The sequence below is a fragment of the Lygodium microphyllum genome, chromosome 23, assembly GCF_053477565.2.
Source record: "Lygodium microphyllum isolate KBCC chromosome 23, Lygodium_microphyllum_v1.1.10, whole genome shotgun sequence".
In the NCBI taxonomy this organism is placed as follows: domain Eukaryota; kingdom Viridiplantae; phylum Streptophyta; class Polypodiopsida; order Schizaeales; family Lygodiaceae; genus Lygodium; species Lygodium microphyllum.
Window position 1 is genome coordinate 97845330 of NC_141157.1, and position 20077 is coordinate 97865406.

Sequence of the window (20077 nt, forward strand, 5' to 3'; positions counted from 1 at the left end):
TGAGGGAAGATAATGATGCCTAACTAAGATGGATGAGTCGTGGGCTGCATGGGAGGGGGGGAAACCCATGCAAGGGGCCACGTGGGGGAGCCCTTCTCTCCCCCCCCATGCCTATATAAACAACCGCTTACGTGCAGAGGGGGGGATATACTAGTCGCCGTGCTGAGGAGGAGGAGGCTCTGACAACTCGTCGCCGTGCAAAGGAGGAGAGGAGGATTGCGAAGTGGAGCCTGGGGTCGCCGCCTGCTCAGGCCGGCAGTCATCGTGCTGCATCCGAGGAGGGATAGGCCGACGCGTTGATGAACGCTGCCGTGCTGCACCAGTTTCCGCCAGGCTGCCGCCACGATCACAGGGGTCTTCTTCACAATTTCTTTTTTCCCCCTGCCGTCGTAAAATTTCCCCCCCCAATCATTACTTCTCCCACCCACGTTTTCTGTAAAGGATAGAAGCTTCCTAGAAGCTTCTAAAGGGAAGGCCCTAAGCCCTGTGCACGCGGTCTTTACCCAGTGAGCTTAAAATCCCACACCTTGTGACGGGTATTCCGGCATAAGGGAGAAGCGGATAGACGGGGAGGTTGTTTTGCCAAGGATAGGAGGAATCCGCGGAGTTAGAGTCATCAACGATGGTGCCCAAGAAGACACAAGGCGCACCTGCGGGAGGTTCTTCCCCGGACTTACACGTGGATATCACCGCGGATCCACAAATCCAGGTTCCGTAAATATATTTCCACATGAAGAGATGTTTTAAATACACTTAACTCCATAGGGAAATTCATACTACGTTATCATTAATTCATGGGTAGTGATAATAGTACATTCGATAAATTATAGATAAAGGATCCGTGCATATCATGCATCTACAAAGTTATGAATGAAAAGCACTTATTCTCCTTGTGAACTTAGTTGCAAACTGTCTCGTCATGCATCTTCAAAGTGGAAGCCACATATGGCCTAGGATTATTGTTAAAGTGCATTGGTCATGTAGGAAAGGAGTATTTTTTTTGCATTTAGTCAATAACTCCCTTCGTTATGATTCGCGTGAGGGATTTATTAACTTCTGTTTCACGGCATGATAAAGAACCCCGATCTTATAAATGGCATGGAGGATGATGCTTGCAAATAGATTAAATCGACTCTTGCCTTAGTATTGCATGAACTTCACTCACGATGTTGTTGTATCTAAGGGTCGCACTTTTACTTTCGCAAACTTCATTTCATCATGTAACATTTAGGAATGATTGCATGGCTTATAAAAGCAGGAAATGCAAATACTTAGACACAAGGTTGTAGGTGTTATCCCTTGACCTAAATCCTAGTAAGCCCTATGTAGATTACTCTTCAAATTATCTTGCCTTTTGACTTTAACTAAAGGAAGGGATAGGACTACTGCGGATCTTATGGCATGTGAAAGTAATGAATTACAGGTTTACATGTATTGTAGCATTTTGCAACTATTTTCCTACTTTAGATAAAGTATATCATCTCTAGGAAAGAATTGTCCTTGTCAAAGACAAGTAGGTCAATTTACCCAAGTCATTTGTAGTATCACGACTGCTAGGGTTTCGTATAGGCATAGCTAGCCGATTCAATAAAAACCTCAAGTACTAGCTAGGGCTTGGCACGTTAGAGATGTGGCCAAGTAACGTAATTGGACACCAAGTCGAAGTCCTCAAACCCAAAGGTCCTACCCACCTTCCCGGAGAAATTGAGCCAATGGGACACGCACGCAAATAATGATCTAGGGTTTCTACCCTAAGGATCATTCGACCTTGTGCTAGAACTTGGTTTGAGTTGGAATCCCTAGGACCGAACGTTGTCGGTCTAGTGCAATTAGGATTGGGGTGAGTGAGAAGACGCCCTAAACCCTACTTCGAGTCTAATCATAATTCTTGACCAGAAAACACCATTCAAAAGTGAAATGATCTCTTGGAATGGAGGCGACACTTGTGCAACAAGTTGCAACGTCGCATAGCCTTGTGGTTTGATCACAAGAAAGTTTTGCCAATCCTTGGAATGAGGTTGGCAGGTTCTTGCGCAAGTTTAACTTGCAAGGGGATGGGTAGTCATCCTGTTACATCGCCCTCATTAGGGGAAATTTGCCAAGTTAAGGGAAGTTAGGTATTTGCTTGGACGCAAATGATTAATCAATAAATTAAAGCGACATGGCCGCCGGGATTTACTATTAATAAAACCTAAGGCATTGGTTAAGTTGGGTTAACAGGGTATGATCCTAACCCAAGGACAATAGGAATCTTGCCAAGTTGCAATTGATTCCGGATCGAATGCTGGATGCATTCGGAGAGAAGGATTCACTCCTTAACAGTTTGCCAAATAAACAATCACTGGAATTGATTGTGCTTGTAACAGTTTAGAAAGCACTGTTTGCATTGTTTGCTCAAGGAACTAAAGGATGAAAAGATATATAAATGCTTCAGGTTGAAGGCCTGAAGGGAGGGGCAGCTTCAGTTACCCCCGACTGCCTGCCTGACCCTAACCAAGGGGGTTGTTGACCGTGCCGGGAACGTGGACCGAACCCGCCACGAGAGGTCTTTCCGTTGTGATCTACTTGGAGCAGGAGGACGTTTGGGTGCCAGGGGGGGCTCTGGCCGTAAATCCCTCGCCTTCCGGGTCCTGCACAAGAGTCTAACGTGACTCGGGATTGGATCTCGAGGCCCGCATACTAGTCTACGGGCAGAAGCTTGGAATAGTGATCCCTAGCGGATTACTGGATAAGCCTTCGGGCGGATTATAGACAAGCCTACGGGCGGATCTCCTTGTATTTCAAAGATAAATGATGATATGATAATAAAGAAGTTGTTTGATATTGTTTTTCTATGTCACGTGATAAGATTACGTGAAGGAACCAGTGCTTAACGGGATTAATCAAGGGAGCTGTTTGTTATATGTCAAATTAATGTGTTAGGTAATTACATAACTAAAACAACCGAGGAAAGTGCGGAGGATGGACCATGGGTCCGTCCTATGGATGGGTGGTCCCGGTTAGCCGGGAACTTTTCTCAAAAATCTTGAAAAACAACAGGATGATCATCATCATCAAAGCGAATAACGAGAACGATGACCTAGAGGTACCTCTTACCCAATTTACGCTGTTTTAGGGGAACGGAATGGGACTAGGCCTTATGGCAGAGAGGTTGAGCCTTGCATCCCTCTCGTTTCCCATTCTCCTTGAACCAAGTGCAGCGTAAATCCGCTTCGGACCTGGCGCTTCTGCGTAAAGTAGTTCGCTCGGGTCTGACGCTAGTTGCTGTTAGCTAATGACCAAACAGGAAAACACTAATTCCGGTCGATCCTAAGTGGGAAACGGCCAGGATACTTCCGCTACGTGACAGACGCGGAAAGACCTAGATTGCAAAACCCGTAACATTCCATGGGAGTGCCGGGCGGAGTTTTCTAAACATTCTTCCCGATGGACTGCTAAGACGTGTCCTAGATGACTCTAGTGGACACGTTACACCATCCAACTTGTTTTATAAACCTTGTAACTTGCAACTTTAAGGCACGTGACATAAACTATGAAAACCTTAAGCCTCAATGTCGAGAGAAGGCTTGTAAGTTTCTCAAGTACATGTGTCTCTATACAGATGAGAGTGTGATCCAAGGACCCAGATGTTCCTGCAGTTCCTGAAACGTTGGGGACTGCCAAAATTTTGGACAGCTGATGGATTGCAGCTTGGCTGCTGTTTGTGTCTGGATGGACTTCACCAAAGCAGTCTGAAAATACCTTTACAGCGTTCATGACATTTCAAGTGACAGATATATAAATATGCACCCTTGTGATGCCCACCGTGATGAACCAGGAGTTACTCGTGTGAAAGGTGACTCTGAGAAACCTGTAGAAGAATACAACAGGATATAGGGTAGATCAGTTCACTAGGCAGGGAGTCTGCAGGAACAAGCAGGGATTCAGATTGTTCAGTGTTTACATGAAGACCTTCTATCAGCCGTCGTCTTCATATGTCTTGTATGGTTGGAGAAAACTCAATCGGGTACACTTTAAGGCAAATCTGTCAGGATCATATTAACCCTGCCCATTGTTGGATTGTAGTGCAGAGGGGTGTGTATCTTTTGTACTTTCCTGAAGGAAGACATTTTCTACCAGTTTACTTGACAGAGCAGCTGCCATTTTATTTGTGTGCATCAACATTAAGTCCAATCAGCAGGTTGTAATTGAGCAGATTTTACACCACAATTAGTACAATCAGACCTGACAAGCTGGACTGGGTGCTGTTGCCAGTGTCTGAAAATGGTGGATTGTTGACTCAAGGGATGCACTCATGGTCGAGGAGTTGTTACAGGGTTTGCATCTTGGTTTTTAGTTAAAGATTGTGGCATTCACCAAAGGCAGATTAATTGCAATCTGATCAAATTAGAGCATTGCATCCGATAGACTCCAGTGCTTGAAATAAGGAGAGCATAATACAGTTTGGCAGTTGAGTTGGTCCCTCTACTGTATGCAAATTGCAAGTTTTTTTTCTATGGGCTTTAGATTTTGCAAAAACTACCTTTAATACTCACTGTTAGACTCTGTTGATGAGCACAATGGAGTAAGACATGAACAGGTGATCTATACTACAGGGGCCAGCTGTGACAGTTGCCAACTCTGCCATTAATAACACACCCTAGGGCGTAGCAATGTAAACAAACCCTAAAAACATTGAGAATCCTGCTTAGGTGTCATTATCAATATTAGACTACTTACAATCCATTATCAACTCAACTGAACAAAACCTGAAAATTCCCCCCCAAGATGAAGGTGACAGTGGTGACATATGAAGACAACTACCAACGTAGCATGCCTCGCAATCGTTGAATGTGTTCATCCACTCCAGTATTGTTCTTAAAAGTGAAGGCATTTTGCATGGATCGATTGTGTCCCAATCCCTAGTATTGAAGTATATCAAAGTGGAACATAAATGTGATGAATGTTGAGCAACAAAGGACTGTCTGGAAACCCCAACTCAATGGGTTAATGTGCTCATTAACTACCTATATAGATGAAGTAAAGGACCAAATATGATGTGCTACTGGGCATTCAAAAAATCTATGGAAAAGGGACTCTTGAATTGTACTGCAAAAGAAGCATGTCCCATGCATTATTCTCCATGGACATGCAGTGCAAAAGAAGCATGACCCATCCATTACTCTTCAGGGACGAAATGCATTCCCAACTGGTAAATCATCAACCATAGTTCTCCATACAAAAACGTTAGCTGTGTATGCTAATAGGGAGTGCCAACCATGGAAGGTTGTTGCCTTCCACCAAGCGGCTGATTATGTAAGTGCCATGCTTTGTTAGCCTTTCTGTCAACCCACTTATTTTGTTCTAATCAGCAGTTGATAAGTAGCTGCTGCTGCTGCTGCTGCTTCTTCTTCTTCTTCTCCTCCTCCTCTCTCTCTCTCTCTGTAATAGGTCATTTTGGCCTCTAATAGATGTTCATGTGATTTTCATCTTCGTCATCATCTTCTTCTTCTTCTTCTTCTTCTCCTCCTCCTCCTCCTCTCTCTCTCTCTCTGTAATAGGTCATTTTGGCCTCTAATAGATGTTCATGTGATTTTCATCTTCATCATCTTCTTCTCCAGAGTAGTTACCATCCTATACAAAGAGGAGCTTTAGGGGATGATACAAATATATAGACAAGACAGGGAGGCTAGATAGATGTGGATAAGAGTCACGATTGAGAGCTTCAATTATATTTACATTGTAATAATTTTATTTTCCCCAAACACCTCTAGATATGCTCTCATAAGTCACTAAACCTCCACTCTATATCAATAGCAGGGAGTTCTCTAGCATGGGAGAGAAGATTCTTACAAGATAATTCAACCCACAAGTCCAAGCATAGGTCCAATTGTTTCACACATCAACGTATAGGCTATAGACTATATATGATGAGATGGGTATAAAGAAGCTAGACCTTACTAAGACGTCACATGATATTGTGGATGTTACAACATGTCGAAGGATCTCCTTAATCCAATAGCAACGCATAGCCTATCCATTTTTAATGGCATGGCACATTGACCATCATCATCACACGATTCAGGTGCTTTGCATATGGACATGGTGGCTAGTGCAGTGGATCATATCATGGATTATTGATCTATAGTGCCTTTGACTGCTAGATTCTACATTCATATTCATATATCAACTTATTGGAGCAGGGGTGAACCATGCCTATCTGGCCCTAACCCAAATATGTACCTACCAACATACTACTAGCATTATAGCCCTATCTTGACATCAAAGGATTTGCTTATCGTGAGTCACCACTCTTGTATATGTCGGTCATATGTTATGTATAGCCCCATCTCGACGTCAAAGGATTTGCTTATCATGAGCCACCACCCTTGTATATATGTTGACCATATATATGGGTGGATCTTAGACATAGCACTACCATTGAAGGATCTTAGTTCTCTTCTTGGTGGGTCTCTACATACATTAGCCATGATAGCTTTTCTTAAGGGGAGATCTAGGCTACCATGTGAGACCGTACAATAGAATAGTTGGTATGACTATAAATATTACATCATAGGAGTGCAACTCCATAGAAGGGTAATGATAGGGCAACCCATGCACTAAGTCACCCCACATCATTTGATGTCTCATGAGATGGAAGAAGTAATCCCATTACACTAGGATTGAGGTGTTTTACAAGTTGTTTCTAAGCTAGGCCTATAAGGATGCTTATAGGATATTCCAAGTGCATCATTATTAACCACCATTGCCTCCTTAGATGTTTGGCGTATGTATAAATTTTTACTTTCATCATGTGCCTAATTAATTCCACTCCAATCATCTCTCATAGACCTTGCCTCCTACTTCCTTCGTTTTCCATAGTAGAATGGCAAGGAGCACTATTGACCTTATTGTAGAATGCCAAAGGACAGGACCATGATGGATTTGAAAGGGAAGTGGAACCCAGGAGGAAGAAGCTTGGCGGTAAGAGCTATGGCGGATGGAGAGCAAGAGCAAGAGAGAGAGAGAGAGTGAAACTCAAAGTGGGAACTCCAACAACCACAATGTGTGGCCGGGCCTTCCTTTATTCAAATTGTCACTAAAAGAATAAAAAATAAGTGACTGTGACAGACGCGCGCTACCTGCAGTGTACAGTGGCGGGTACTGTCAGTGTAGTAATACATGGGTGGCTAGGAGGAGGCGCCTTTACCCCCAACAACCTCCCACTTAAAGACGAATCTGCCCCAGTGAGAGAGAAAAAAAAAGAAAAGACAGTACAACATGTATACATGTACAACAGGATGAGGAAAAAGACGTCATCTCATCCAATGCCCATCAATCTCCTAAGGAAGGCAAAGCTCTTGGTAGTTCATGAGCAAGTCTGCAGAATTCTACTCAGTTAGAATCTTGACAAGGCCAACAGACCTGTCCTCAACGACTTCGCAAATGAAATGATACCTCACCTCAATATATTTCGTCTTCGCATGGAAGACCGGATTCTTGGTCAACTGAATCGCACTCATAGAATCCGAATGCAGTGTAGACATAGCATCTGTCATACCAAGGTCAGCAATCAAATGTCCTTGCAAGCCTCTGTGGCTGCAATATACTCGGCCTCTGTAGTAGAAAGGGCCGTACACTTCTGCGCCTTGGACATCCAAGAGGTAGCCCCTCCAGCATAAGTAAACACATAGCCAGAAGTGGACTTCCTACTATCTGTGTGTCCTGCATAATCAGAGTCAGTGTACCCCATGACTCCTATATCTTGGCTGCCATAACAAAGACATATATCTGCTGTGTCCTTCAGGTACCTCATGATACCCTTTACAGCATCCCAATGTTTCTTGCCAAGTGTAGCCATATAATGTGCCACAACCCCAACTGCAAAAGCAATATCTAGGCAGGTGGCTATCATGGCATACATAAGACTGCCCACGGCTGATGCATAAGGAATCTTGGCCATCTCGGCCCTCTGCTCATCTGATTGCGGACAATCGGCCTATGAAACCTTCATATGAGAAGGTAATGGACAGCCAATAGGCTTAACATCCTGCATACGGAAGCGCTCAAGGACTTTATGAATATACTCCTTCTGTGACAGATAGAGTAGTCCCTAAGATCTATCACGCGTAATGCGCATACCAAGTATATGAGAGGCCTGTCCCAGATCTTTCATCTTAAAGCTCTTCTTGAGCTGAGCCTTAAGAGCATCTAGCTCCTCACAAGCTGTCCCTACTAAAAGCATGCCATCCACATAGAGTACCAAAATCAATAAAGAACCGTCACGGGCTTTCTTCATGTACAAGCATGGATCCATAGCACTGCGGTTGTAGCCCTGTGACTGCATGAATGCATCAAACTTATGGTACCATTCCCTAGGTGTCTGCTTCAAGCCATTTAGACTCTTCTTTAGCTTGCACACTAAGTGTTCCCTGCCAGGGTCTGTAAAGCCCTTAGGCTGCTCCATGTAAATCTCATTATGCAAGTCCCCATGTAAAAAATCCGTCTTGACATCCATCTAGTACAAGTCCAGGTCAAGCTGTGCAACCAAGGCCAAGACTAAGCATAGGGTGGTCATCTTGACCAAAAGAGAAAAAACTTCATCAAAGTCAACACCATGCTCCTACTTAAAACCAATCATGCCTTGTATGCCGGCTTGGGGTGTCCAGGGGTACCTCGACCACTTTCTCAAGCTGCATATGCATTTTGTCCTCATGAAAGATGACATCATGGCTTGATGATTTTCCGCGCATGCGGATCCCATAGACAGTAGCCCATCTCTCCCGCATCTCCATAGCCAATGAAAATGCATTTGACACTTTTAGGATCCAGCTTATTGCGTTTGTCCTTGGACACATGACAGAATGTCTCACATCCAAAGACACGCAAATGATCATAAGAGGGGGACTTGCTTACCCATACCTCCTCTGCAACCTAAAAGTCAATGCCATTGCTAGGCGACCTGTTAATGAGATGCACTGCAATAGTAACTGGCTCAACCCAAAAGTGCTGCGGTAAGCTAGCCTGGCTAAGCATGCTACGGACCCTTTCTTGAATGGTCCTATTCATGCGTTCAACCATACCATTCTAGGGAGGGGTGTAAGGGGCGGTCAACTGACGCTTAATATCGCGCTCATCACAAAACTGCTCAAAAGCACATGATACATGCTCACCCCCATTATCTGACCTTAGACATTTGAGCCTTTTTCCAGACCTACCAATGCAAGCCAACGCTGAAATGTGTCTAAGACATCGGATTTTCTCTTTATGGGATAAGTCCAAAACCTTGCGTGAGTAATCATCTATGAAAGTAACAAAGTACTTTGCCCCACCAAGTGACTAACAAGGCATGGGCCCACATACATCTGAGTGCACAAGAGCCAAGGGCTTACCCATGCGTTTCTTACCAGACTTTTTATGTGTATTTCTAACCTGCCTTCCATACAAACAATGATCACAAGAATCAAAATGCAAAGAGGCAAAAGGCGGAAGATACTACAAAGCACGGAGCATTTTCATTCCTTTAAGAGACATATATCCCAAACGAGCATGCCAAAGGGATACATGGGAAATAGAACCCACAGACAAAACATGATTCGATTTAGCTCCAGATACAAGTAAGGGATAGAGGTTGCCAGACTTGGCACCTCTTGCAAGCACAAGCCTACCACGAGTAATTTTCCATGCAGAGTCTCCAAAAGACACAAAATACCCTGCATCATCAAGCTGTCCAACTGACATAAGACTGCGAGTCAACGCAAATACATGGTGTACATCAAGCAAAATAAAAGAATTGCCAGAAGGAAACTGCAGCCTAACATCTCCAATGCCCACAATCTCCGGATTTTGTGCCCTACACAGCTGCGTTTTCACCTCCTGGTGATAGGCGACCTGATTTCCTAGAGTTTGGTGGTTCTTCTGGTGGTTGGTGACCCTTCTGGTGGTCATTCTTCGGCATTGGCACAGTTTTTCTTTGGTGTTTGGTGTTTTGCAGATTTAGAAGATGTCTTATCATCAGTTTACAGGTTTTGATGATTCAGATGACGAGCTTTTGTCTCGACACTCATCTGAACGGAGGCGTGATTTCTATCACGGGGACCGTCGTCCGGAGTCTATTTCTCTTTCCCGTCCCCCTTCTATTCATGTATCTCGGCGGGCCTCTTCCAGTGGGCCGAAGATGCAGCCTTTGGTACCCCCTGTACAGGTACCCGTACTTCCTCAGCTGCCCAAAGAGGACCGGTTGGATGGCTCCAACTTTTCTCTATGGTCCTGCAAGGTGGAGTGTATCTTGGACTCCTTCGATCTTTGGGAGCTTGTTTCTGTTCCTATTCCTCGGCCTAAGGTGGATCCCGCAGATGGGACATCTATGGATCGTGCAGCCTTATGGGATAGGCTTAATTCTAGAGCCAGATCTTTCCTCTTTCTGAGTTTGCAGGATTCTGTCCTTGTTCATGTTCACAGGTTGAAGACTGCAGCGGACGTGTGGAGAAAGCTCGCGTCTCTCTATCAACAGAAGACGTTTGCCCACCTGATATCTCTTGAAAAGAAGTTGCGGATGCTCGCTATTGATGATAGTCCTTCCATGAAGGACCACATCAACAGATTACAGAATATGAGGGATGAGCTTGCATCCCTTGGTCGGACGATATCTTCTGAAGATATGGCCATGATTCTCTTGACTCAGTTGCCATCGCCTCGGTTTGATGTCTTCTACACCAGCCTACTTACATCGAGGACCCGTGAGAAGCTTCTATGGGAGGAGCTATCCCCGCTTGTCTTGGAGCATGACGAGCGACTCAGAGAGGTCAGTGCTAGTGGATCCGACTCTACTAGAGCCTTTGTTGCAGGTTCGGGAGGACAGAAGAAGACGAAGAAGTCAAAGGCTAAGAAGAAGGACAGTTCTTCAGGCTCTGACTCAGATTTAGAGAGACCGAAGTACCCACACTGTGGGAAAGGGACACATCCCGAGGAGACATGTTGGAAGAAGTACCCTCACCTTCGTCCGGGAGCGAAGGGTGGATCTACATCAGAGCCTTCTTCTACCTCTACACCAGCTGTTACCCATGAGTCAGTGTTCCTTCATATCCATGCTTTGGAGGAGGATCCTTCTTCCGTGGCTGCAGTGTCTTCTATGCAGCCTTTGTTAGTGGACAGTGGTGCTTCGAGTCATATGACTCCCCGAGGTGATTTGTTACAGGATCTCCATCCATCAGAGGGTTCAGTCACTGTTGGTGACATTTTATCGGTGCCTATTAGTGGTGTTGGCACATTGCCTTTGTTTACAGACCGACCTACGAGCTTCCTTTCACAGGCCCTACATGTTCCGGACTTGGGCCTTCCCCTCCTCTCAGTTTATGGCCTTACAAGGCTTGGCACACGCGTGATCTTCACCGAGCATGCCGTTGTTATTGAGGATTCTCTTACAGGAGCTGTCTTATCTACAGGTTGGCAGGAGAGCGGGCTTTACAGGCTCCATTCCTCTTCTTTGATGCAGGGTCCTCCGAGGCATTCTATTGCTACACCCGTTCCCGCTTGTGCACCTTTTATTCCACAGGTTTCTTCCCATCCCCCACCTTCTCCTCCGGTGGTTCCCTCGTACCCCCCATCCCTTTCAGAGAGAGACGATCTCGGTGATGCGGCTATGGATTCCCTGGCCCCTAGTGTTTTAGAGGGGGATTTCCAGGCTCGTGAGGAGCTCCTTCAGCAGCAGTCTACTTCGACGGACTTCATCGACATTGGCATTCCTCTTGCCATCCCCGGATCTATTTCCTCTTCGGCCTTCAGCCACATCCAGGATTTGAGAGGGGGTGTTAGCAGTCATGTTTGTCATGCCTTGTCATCTCCTGCCTGTGAGCCTCAGTCTGAGTCAGACGAGGACATTAGGAGCTCTGACATGCCTGTCATGTGTTATGATGAGGGAGGCTAGTCACTCTTGACTGGCTGTCTTAGGTTGTGTATTTCTTTCTGGCCTCTTTTAGTGGGCAGCCACTGGCTGCCCGGCCACTTTTTGGTCACTGTTGTGGGGCACCCATTTTAGGGCACTTTTAGGGTTTGCGCCCATTTTTAGGGTTTGCGCCCATTTTAGGGTTAGGGTTAGGGTTTGTCCATTGCCTATTTATTGGCAACCCCCCTCCCCACTTTGTCACTTGTCTTCTTGCAGATTCCGACACTCCTCCCCCGTGGTGGTGCTGCCATCATCATCAGCCTGATCTGGTGCCCTCACTGACGCTGTGGGCTGCGTGCAGGGACTGATCAGTCTCCTTCCGCCTTCCCGTTTGTATTCAGCATTCATTTCAGTCAGTGCAGATTTCTCTTCCTTATTTTCTGCTTTCTCTCTCTCTCTCCCTCCGTGTTCGTATTCCCTCTTCCGCAGCGCACTCTCACAATTACTACACTAGGATTGGTGACCACAAAGCACCCCTGATAAGAGACTTGAAGGGAGCTTCAAGCTCAACCCCCGAGACCTACGGACCGCTTATTGGTCAAGCGTTTTAAGCCGAGTGGCCATGGCTACCTCTCACATAGCCAACGCGCCCTCCCTACCTATGGGGTGTAGTGAGTTTAACTTGATACCCAATCGAGTACCCTCCTCTCCCGTGCACACCGGTAGCTCCACGATCCTTGAGGTAAGCTCAAGCAACCTCAATCCCTCTCCAAAAAGCTTCATCCTCCATAGCCGTGAGAGACAAGAGAAGAGAAGAAGATGAAGAGAGGAGATGGGGAGCTTCTTCTCCTCGATCCCTCACTCTCACACACTCACTCTCTCACACTCACTCACTCCCTCTCTCAAGCACAAGCAAAAAGGCAAGAAGAAGAGAAGAAGAAGAAGAAGAAGCTTTTTGCCACACAAGAATGAGCTTCTCATTCACTTTTCAACTTTATATACAAAACCCTAAATGCCTTTTGGGCGGTCATCCCCTTATCCCCTTTTTTACATGGCCGGCTGTGACCTAGGCCCTTTTTTCCATTGTCCTCCTATCTTCCTAGCTTCCTTCCTACCGCTCATCTACCTTTACAATTTGCACGGATGAGAGCCAGCGCTCTTTAAAATAAATCCTAGTGCGCCTTGCGCTCTTTCACACGAGTATTAACTTGCGCTTCTCTTATGCGCCTTTCTCCTTAATTTAGGACTTTTCTGCACTTTTTGTGTTTCCAATTTCTTCTTGGCACATCTTCGTCTTCTGTTTCACTTTTTCCTTGGCCTTGTCTTCTGCTTTAGATTTTTCGGCTTTTCCACCTTGTTTATTTGAGGGTTAACATTACTCCCCTCCTAGACGAGTGCCAGTCCCATGGCACTCACCATCGTAGATAGCAGGCTTGGGCATGCACCAAAGATGTGGGTAGAAGGGACTGCTATGGCGGGTGTTGGAGGAGTTTTAGTGGTGATGCGGATGAAGGTGGTTAGGAGCACTTTGTTGGCCTGCTTGGTTGATGATAGGGGTGTTGAAGTTGGGGATAGGACGGGATAGGACCGGTTGTTGTTGGGAGTTGCATGCATGGGTTGGCACAGGTGTTGATGTTTGGGGGATTCTGGGGCAGGCTATCACTGGTGGGTTTGCAAGATGATAAAGGATAAGAATTCAAAGTGGAGTGCTAATGAAGAGCTAACGGTACTTCCGTTGGAGTCTACAATACCTGCAATTGAAAAGCCTTATATGTGGTCTCCCCTTGGGGTTAGTGCTAGTCTTCTTATCATGCACAAGACGTAATTTGATTAGTTTGAGAGACAGGTCGAGCTGAGAGTATTGTCCTGCACTTGAGGACCCAAACTGTGTATATATTATGGTGCAGATATTATGTGAGTGCACGTGCATACTTAGATACTACGTAGGTAGAAGACTGCTGGTCTGGTTCCTCATAGCAATGGGTGGATGAAGCAAGGGTTCGATGGGGTGGGAAAAAATTTTGATGTTGAGAAGACGTACACTTGAAGGCTCTTGAGACATCATTTGTGATTTTGACAACACGATATAGCATAATTGAGCTCATTGATGCCTTAGCTTTGGTAGCTGGTGACTACTTGTAGTGGTTGAAGAGTACAATGTACTTTCCATAGTCTTCCATGCCTTGTGTACCACTATTGATTGCAATGGCACTGAGATGGAGTGCAAAAAAGAATTTTGCAAATAGTTCAGGGTGACAGGTCTAAGCCTAAGCGAGACGAGCTCCCTAGGTATGTCCTGCCCTTGATGTGCCGCCCTGAACAATTGTGCGGGATGTGGAAAAGGGCTAGGGGATTAGGGACGGAGCCAGCCGACTATGGTTACTGAACATACCTGATTTGAGGACCCCTAGGTATTGGTGCTGTGATCGTGGATGCCCCCCTCTTTTTTTTTCTTCTCTCTCTCTCTCTCTCTCTCTCTCTCTCTCTCTCTCTCTCTCTCTGTTTTTTTTTTCCTTTCTTCTTTTGTTTTCTTGTTCTTTTTTTTTTTTTTTTTTGTGGATAAAATGAATACAACCATTGCAATATGTTAAGGCTATCAGTCTTTCATTTGGATTAGGAAATATCGAGATCCAAAGGCTGTGAAAAATGGATATTACAAAGATGATTGTGTTACTAGCCTCGATGCTAGAGGAACAATTGTTGAGATGGAGAGATACACTTGAGATTTTGCAAACCTCTTTGTAACATGTGAGACATCGATACAATTGAGGTAGCGAATGCAGTGAGCTATATATGGACAAGGGATAGAGCATCTGGTAGCAAATGGCATCCTAGTAGACAAAGAACTGTTTGCCTTGTCATTGTTGAGAGCATGGTTCCTACCTGGCTGTTGAGTTTGGCCAAGAAAGAAAGAGTAGCCAATGACTATGCTTTGGGCCATGCTCAAATGCACTCCATGCTTTTTGTATGGTTGATTTTCTCTTCCGACGGGACTTCCGTCATGGCTCTTTGCACTTGGTATTTATGTCACTTTCTCCGTAATGGTTCTTTGTGGGGTTGGTGGTCTTTAAGTGACTTGGACCTTAAACACTTTCGTTATCCTGCATCCACTTGATGCTTCGTGAGAGTATATGCAAATCACATGCGTCAATTATGATGAACAGATGCAATGCAAGAAGATATTACTTCATCTAAATCCTATGGGGTTGGCCTGCAATGCATCTCATCGGCGCTTGTTAAAGACATGCCATCTTGTCCTTTTAACCACTTAAGAACAAAAAGTTATGGCAAGATGGCCTTTGTTAAGCAGCTTATACAACATAGGAGCTATTCTATTTATATGAGACAGGGTGAGTTTGGGTGGTCGGGCGATTGGGACTGTGCTGGTGAGGGACTCCCATCAAGTCGGGCAGGGAAGATATCGGCTAGGACCCGAATGGTGTAGTCTCTGGCCACAACTGTTTCAAGAATGCTTTTCGTCAAATTCCCTCTTGTTTCTAGCCGCCTTCTCCTCTTTCGAGCAGCTGGTGCCTGGGTGTCTGGTGAGGCCCTGCACGGCAGGTGTTGCTACACCCGGGTGCTCCCTTGAGCCTCCGTCCTCCTGGCTTGGGGAGTTTTTGGCCTGCATCCTGGATGGTGTCGCTTAGGGCCTCTTTTTGGTGCGTACCTCTTAAGGGTAGGCACATATCGCTCTAGTGGAGGCGCTTGTGCCTTATGCTCCCTTCTATGGAGGAGAGATTCCTTACATGCCAGCTGCATCTTGTGCTCCATGACAGCTACTGTGGGGGAATCTGCAAAGTGTAAACCAAGGTTAGGCTTTGAGGTAGGATAGAATTATTTACATGAAAGGGATTAAATAGTGGATTATCAAGCGCATATGATGAGGAGGGGTGAGGTGAGGTATGCAGTGTTTGTTGTAGAGAGACGACCCCCATCATGATATTCATCTTGCTTCGAGTGCGGGGCGTATTCCAGCCATTAGCAAATCTTGGCTTATGTTAAGTTGCGCAGACTGGATGTGATGGAGTGGAGCAGGGCTCATCCCCAGAAGGATAGACCGAAAAGGAGAAAGGTGTATAAAAGGGGGCGGTGCCCCATCTACACCATCAGAGATTGTTGGTCAAGGCTTCCTATGGCGGTAATGAGGGTTGCATGCCCTCCACCTGGAGGCGGAAATAGTCATACGACTTCTAGACGTACGGTGAGAGAAGGACCTAAGGAGCTTAACCTATCAAACCCAACTCTTCTCCCTACGCCTGACTATCATTGCTTGTGTATGTTGGTATTATCTATACATGGTCACAAAACTCATTGTTTATTTATGTACATATTCACGAACCCATGTCACTTTTGTGAGGATAAAAACCAATTGTAGAACTCAGGATTGTACTGAAATCTGGCACATGCATCCAGTACTCGTGGCAGCTTACTCAATAACAATAGATATTTTGCAACACCAAGCAGCATGGTACCTTATCCGAGTCTATTGGCAACATGTAGCTCCTCCTCAATGAGAACCTTATCAACCAGAGAGCTCCTTTAGCTAGTCCCGGCTAAGTCCATACCATGAATGGCAGTCAGTACTCGAAAGGAAGTTGGCGCCACATAGGTTGGATCTCTTTAAGACCGCCATTTGGCCAACCGCTCCTCTAAGACTGTCATGATCTGGGCTCCCAGTTCGGCCATTGTAATGCAGTTTTCGAACCCACGCTTTTCAACTTGACTTCGACCCTCTGATTGTCGTTTTAGTTGCTCTATCTCTAAGGAATTTGGTTGGTAGAGCACGTCATTGAATGTCATAGTTAAGCGTAGTTCATCGGCTTCCTCATCAGAAATGAGTCGCATGCGTTCATGCAGGAGCCTGCCATAGTGCTCGTCAAGATATTATTGTTCTTCCCAGGATAGGGAAAATGGCAAGTATTCTTCGAGCTGCTCCCTAGGGAATGCACCCATGTCTTCAAGGATGTAGACACGTGCGAACACTTTGAGCTTAGCATCCAACTCAATTAAGCATTCTACGGCACTTCTATATTCAATGAGGGCTTGCTCAGTTGCTATCTTATGCAAGGTTCTAGGAGTTTCCCTAGGCTTTAGCATAGCTGGGGGATTAGGCCTAGATGAGCAAGATTGGTCAATGCTAGGATTGCTTATGCTCTCGGGGTTTCCATGTTTCTCCTGAGACCTTGCTGCTATTGTATCATGGTTCTCCTTGGATGTAACCGGTATAGTCTTGTCACCCTATTGTGACAGTGTTGTATCCACTCTTGATTGGTCAATGCGAGTTATGTTATCGGTGGATTGAGTGTTGCAAGCAACCGTTGATGGTAATGGTTGCTTTGATTTTTTAGAGCATACAGATGTGTTTGAGGTTTCACCACTGTTAGGAGAGATGGCAACGGGCTCATTGGTAGATGGACTCGACGCTTTATTCCTTAGCTCATCAGCACTCTTGGTCTCAAACTTCTTGTTGTCTACAGCCACTAGCAACTGCCGTTGTTTTCTCCTCTTTTTCTTAGGCAATTGCGGTGCATCCTTTAAGGACTTAAGACCCTGAACTAGGTCAACCATTGATGTATTTGGTTGGGCCTCAACATTCTCTTTCTCTAGTGTGTCCTTATGGGGCATGGCTGCGGCTTGCTGAATAGCCTTGCTAGGTTGATTGGTCAGATGCACCCTCTCCTTGGCCACCCTTTCAAGAGACTCTCCTCAAGCATGGCATTTACCGTAACAGCCCTGCAGGGGGCCGGGGGGGACTGCCCCCCCAGACCCCCGTAGAGGGGGCTCCTCCGCACCTCCCCCAAGTAGGTTGGAGAGAAAACGCGCACCGTGACAAGTCCTCCAAATTAGATCCTAGTGTAGTAATGGCCCTTCACAAGCATGAATTCGCACTTGCAAAAGAGCAACCAAAAGCCCATACCCAAACAAAGACAAACAGAGATCCTAGAACCTCAATGGGCTAATCTAGCCAACAAGGGAAAAAAGGCCACACCACAAAAACATGTAGAGGTTGCATTCGGATTGCATCTAGTCAAAGCGGAACGAAACAACATCAAGCTACAACTGGGAGGATGACTAGAAATGATAGTCCCAACGATAGATGCACCTTGAGTGCCACTGCATAGACAACCCAAGACATCAATGGAGAATCCACATCCAGTTGTGCAATTAGGGACTCAAAGGCATGTATCAGAAGGCTTGAATTTACAAACCAAGACCCGGAAGACGAAGACATAGTACCACCTGCTTATCTTAGGGTCAAACTCACCGCAAAAAGGGAGCACTATGTAAACGCTCTCATCGACGAAGGAGCTGATTTTAATATCTTGACCTATAAAGCATGGACCCTACTAGGCCAACCAGAGCTCACACCAACTAATGCAACTCTTAGCCCTTACGGGGGACACTTCCAAGCACTTATGGAGAAGTGTAAAATCCTTGTAACCATTGAAACGGAAAGCTTGCCTATCCTATTCCATGTTCCTCCAAATAGTGCTAATTGCGGAAAAGAAACCCTCCTAGGACGACCCTTCAAAAAGGCGATGAAGTGTGAGGCCGATTATGTAGCACAGAAGATACACTTAACGCTACCAGGGGTGAGGGTAATCACAACCTTTAGCAAAGGTGACCTCATCAAACCTCGAGGAAAGGACAAGGAACATTTTGACATACCATGCAAGTCTAGTGATGAGAGCAAGGACTTGTTGAAAGAGTTGATAGAAGTGCAGGTTGAGCAGAGAGAACCAATGAGCAAGGCCGGGCAACAAGAAGGTCAGGAGGCAATGCCAAGGACAGGCTTTGGACTTACAAATATCGTAGAAGACCACAAGAAAAGCCTAGGCCTTATAGACGAAGGCATCAATGGAGAGCCAGCACAATGTCGAGATGGATATCCAAAGCATTGCTACATACTCAAGGGTATTATGTAGGTAACCGATGGATTTGGGTGCCAAAACCCCCTGCTAAACAACCTCTGACAGCTAAAGGCCAAGACATATCAAGAGTGGAGAAGCGTAGGAGGAAGTCTAAATGAAAAAACAAGTCTCTAGTAAAAAAACATTGGAGTGGCCGAGCCCCTTACGATTGAAATCAAGAAACCAAACGGGACTATTCGAAAGGTAGATCCTCAGCCTAGCATACTTAACAAGCGGACATTAGATGTAACTGTTGAGTGTGCACAAAGACCATTAGTGCCCAAGGAGCCTTTGACTTTCCAAGAGGATAATGAGCATCACAGGCACAACGCTGCTCATGATAAGGCCAATCGCTCAATGAAGCAAATGGCAGAACTATCTAATAGCCACGAGCAAATCGTCCAGCCAGTGTCAAAGCCACTTAGGAGTCCCAAGTCTCCTACACCCTCTTTCCCTAAATGGACACTGAAAGCACAATAGCAGTCGTCAAGTGCAGCTGCTCAATCCCAATTTCTATCCAAGCTTCCAAATATCCAAGAGGTGGGACATGACACCACCCATAGATCTCGGCCCAAGGATATCCTTGTGCAATCTAATGTGACTAGATCAACTGAGACTCAATCTACACAAGTGAATGCTCAAAGGGCAACAAAAGACACAACCACTTTCGATCTGCTTGAGGACCTGATGCGGCAATCTACTAACAATAGCCAGTCCACTAAACTAGCCATCCTTTGGCCATGACGACACCTCTGGTGGAAGGCATCCTTGGCCATCCACCTGTGAAAAAGGTGTCGCAACCAACATCTTTGACACCCTTGGCATTGCCAAAGCACCTGAAGCCTAGGGGACTATTTATAGCCAAGTTTTGAACTACTTGCTCTAGATTTCAGCTGAGTGATAGATCTATGATGTGGTTTTGGCTCTATACGGTCTCTCGGTTCTATGGCCTGCTACTAGAGGTAGACTCTAGGCTGCCCAGGTGTGGTTTCTCCAATTTTTGGCTTCTGAGAGCCGGGTCAGGTACTCACAGATATTTGGGGATATGTTCAGAGTGGCCTTGGCCTGAGGAGGTGGCTCACTTACCAGTTTAGAATGTTCTGCCCTGGTGGTCCAATTCCCAGAATCGGACCGTCCGATTCTGGGTGGTCCGACTGTCCAAGTCGGACTGTCCAATCGGACCGGGTGGTCCAATCCTAGTCTTGGTCGTCCGATTGTCTGACAGCGGTCCGCGATCGGACCGAGTGGTCCGACTCTAAGGTGGTGCGCTCAAGTTGGGTGGTTCGACTGGTAGACGGTTCAA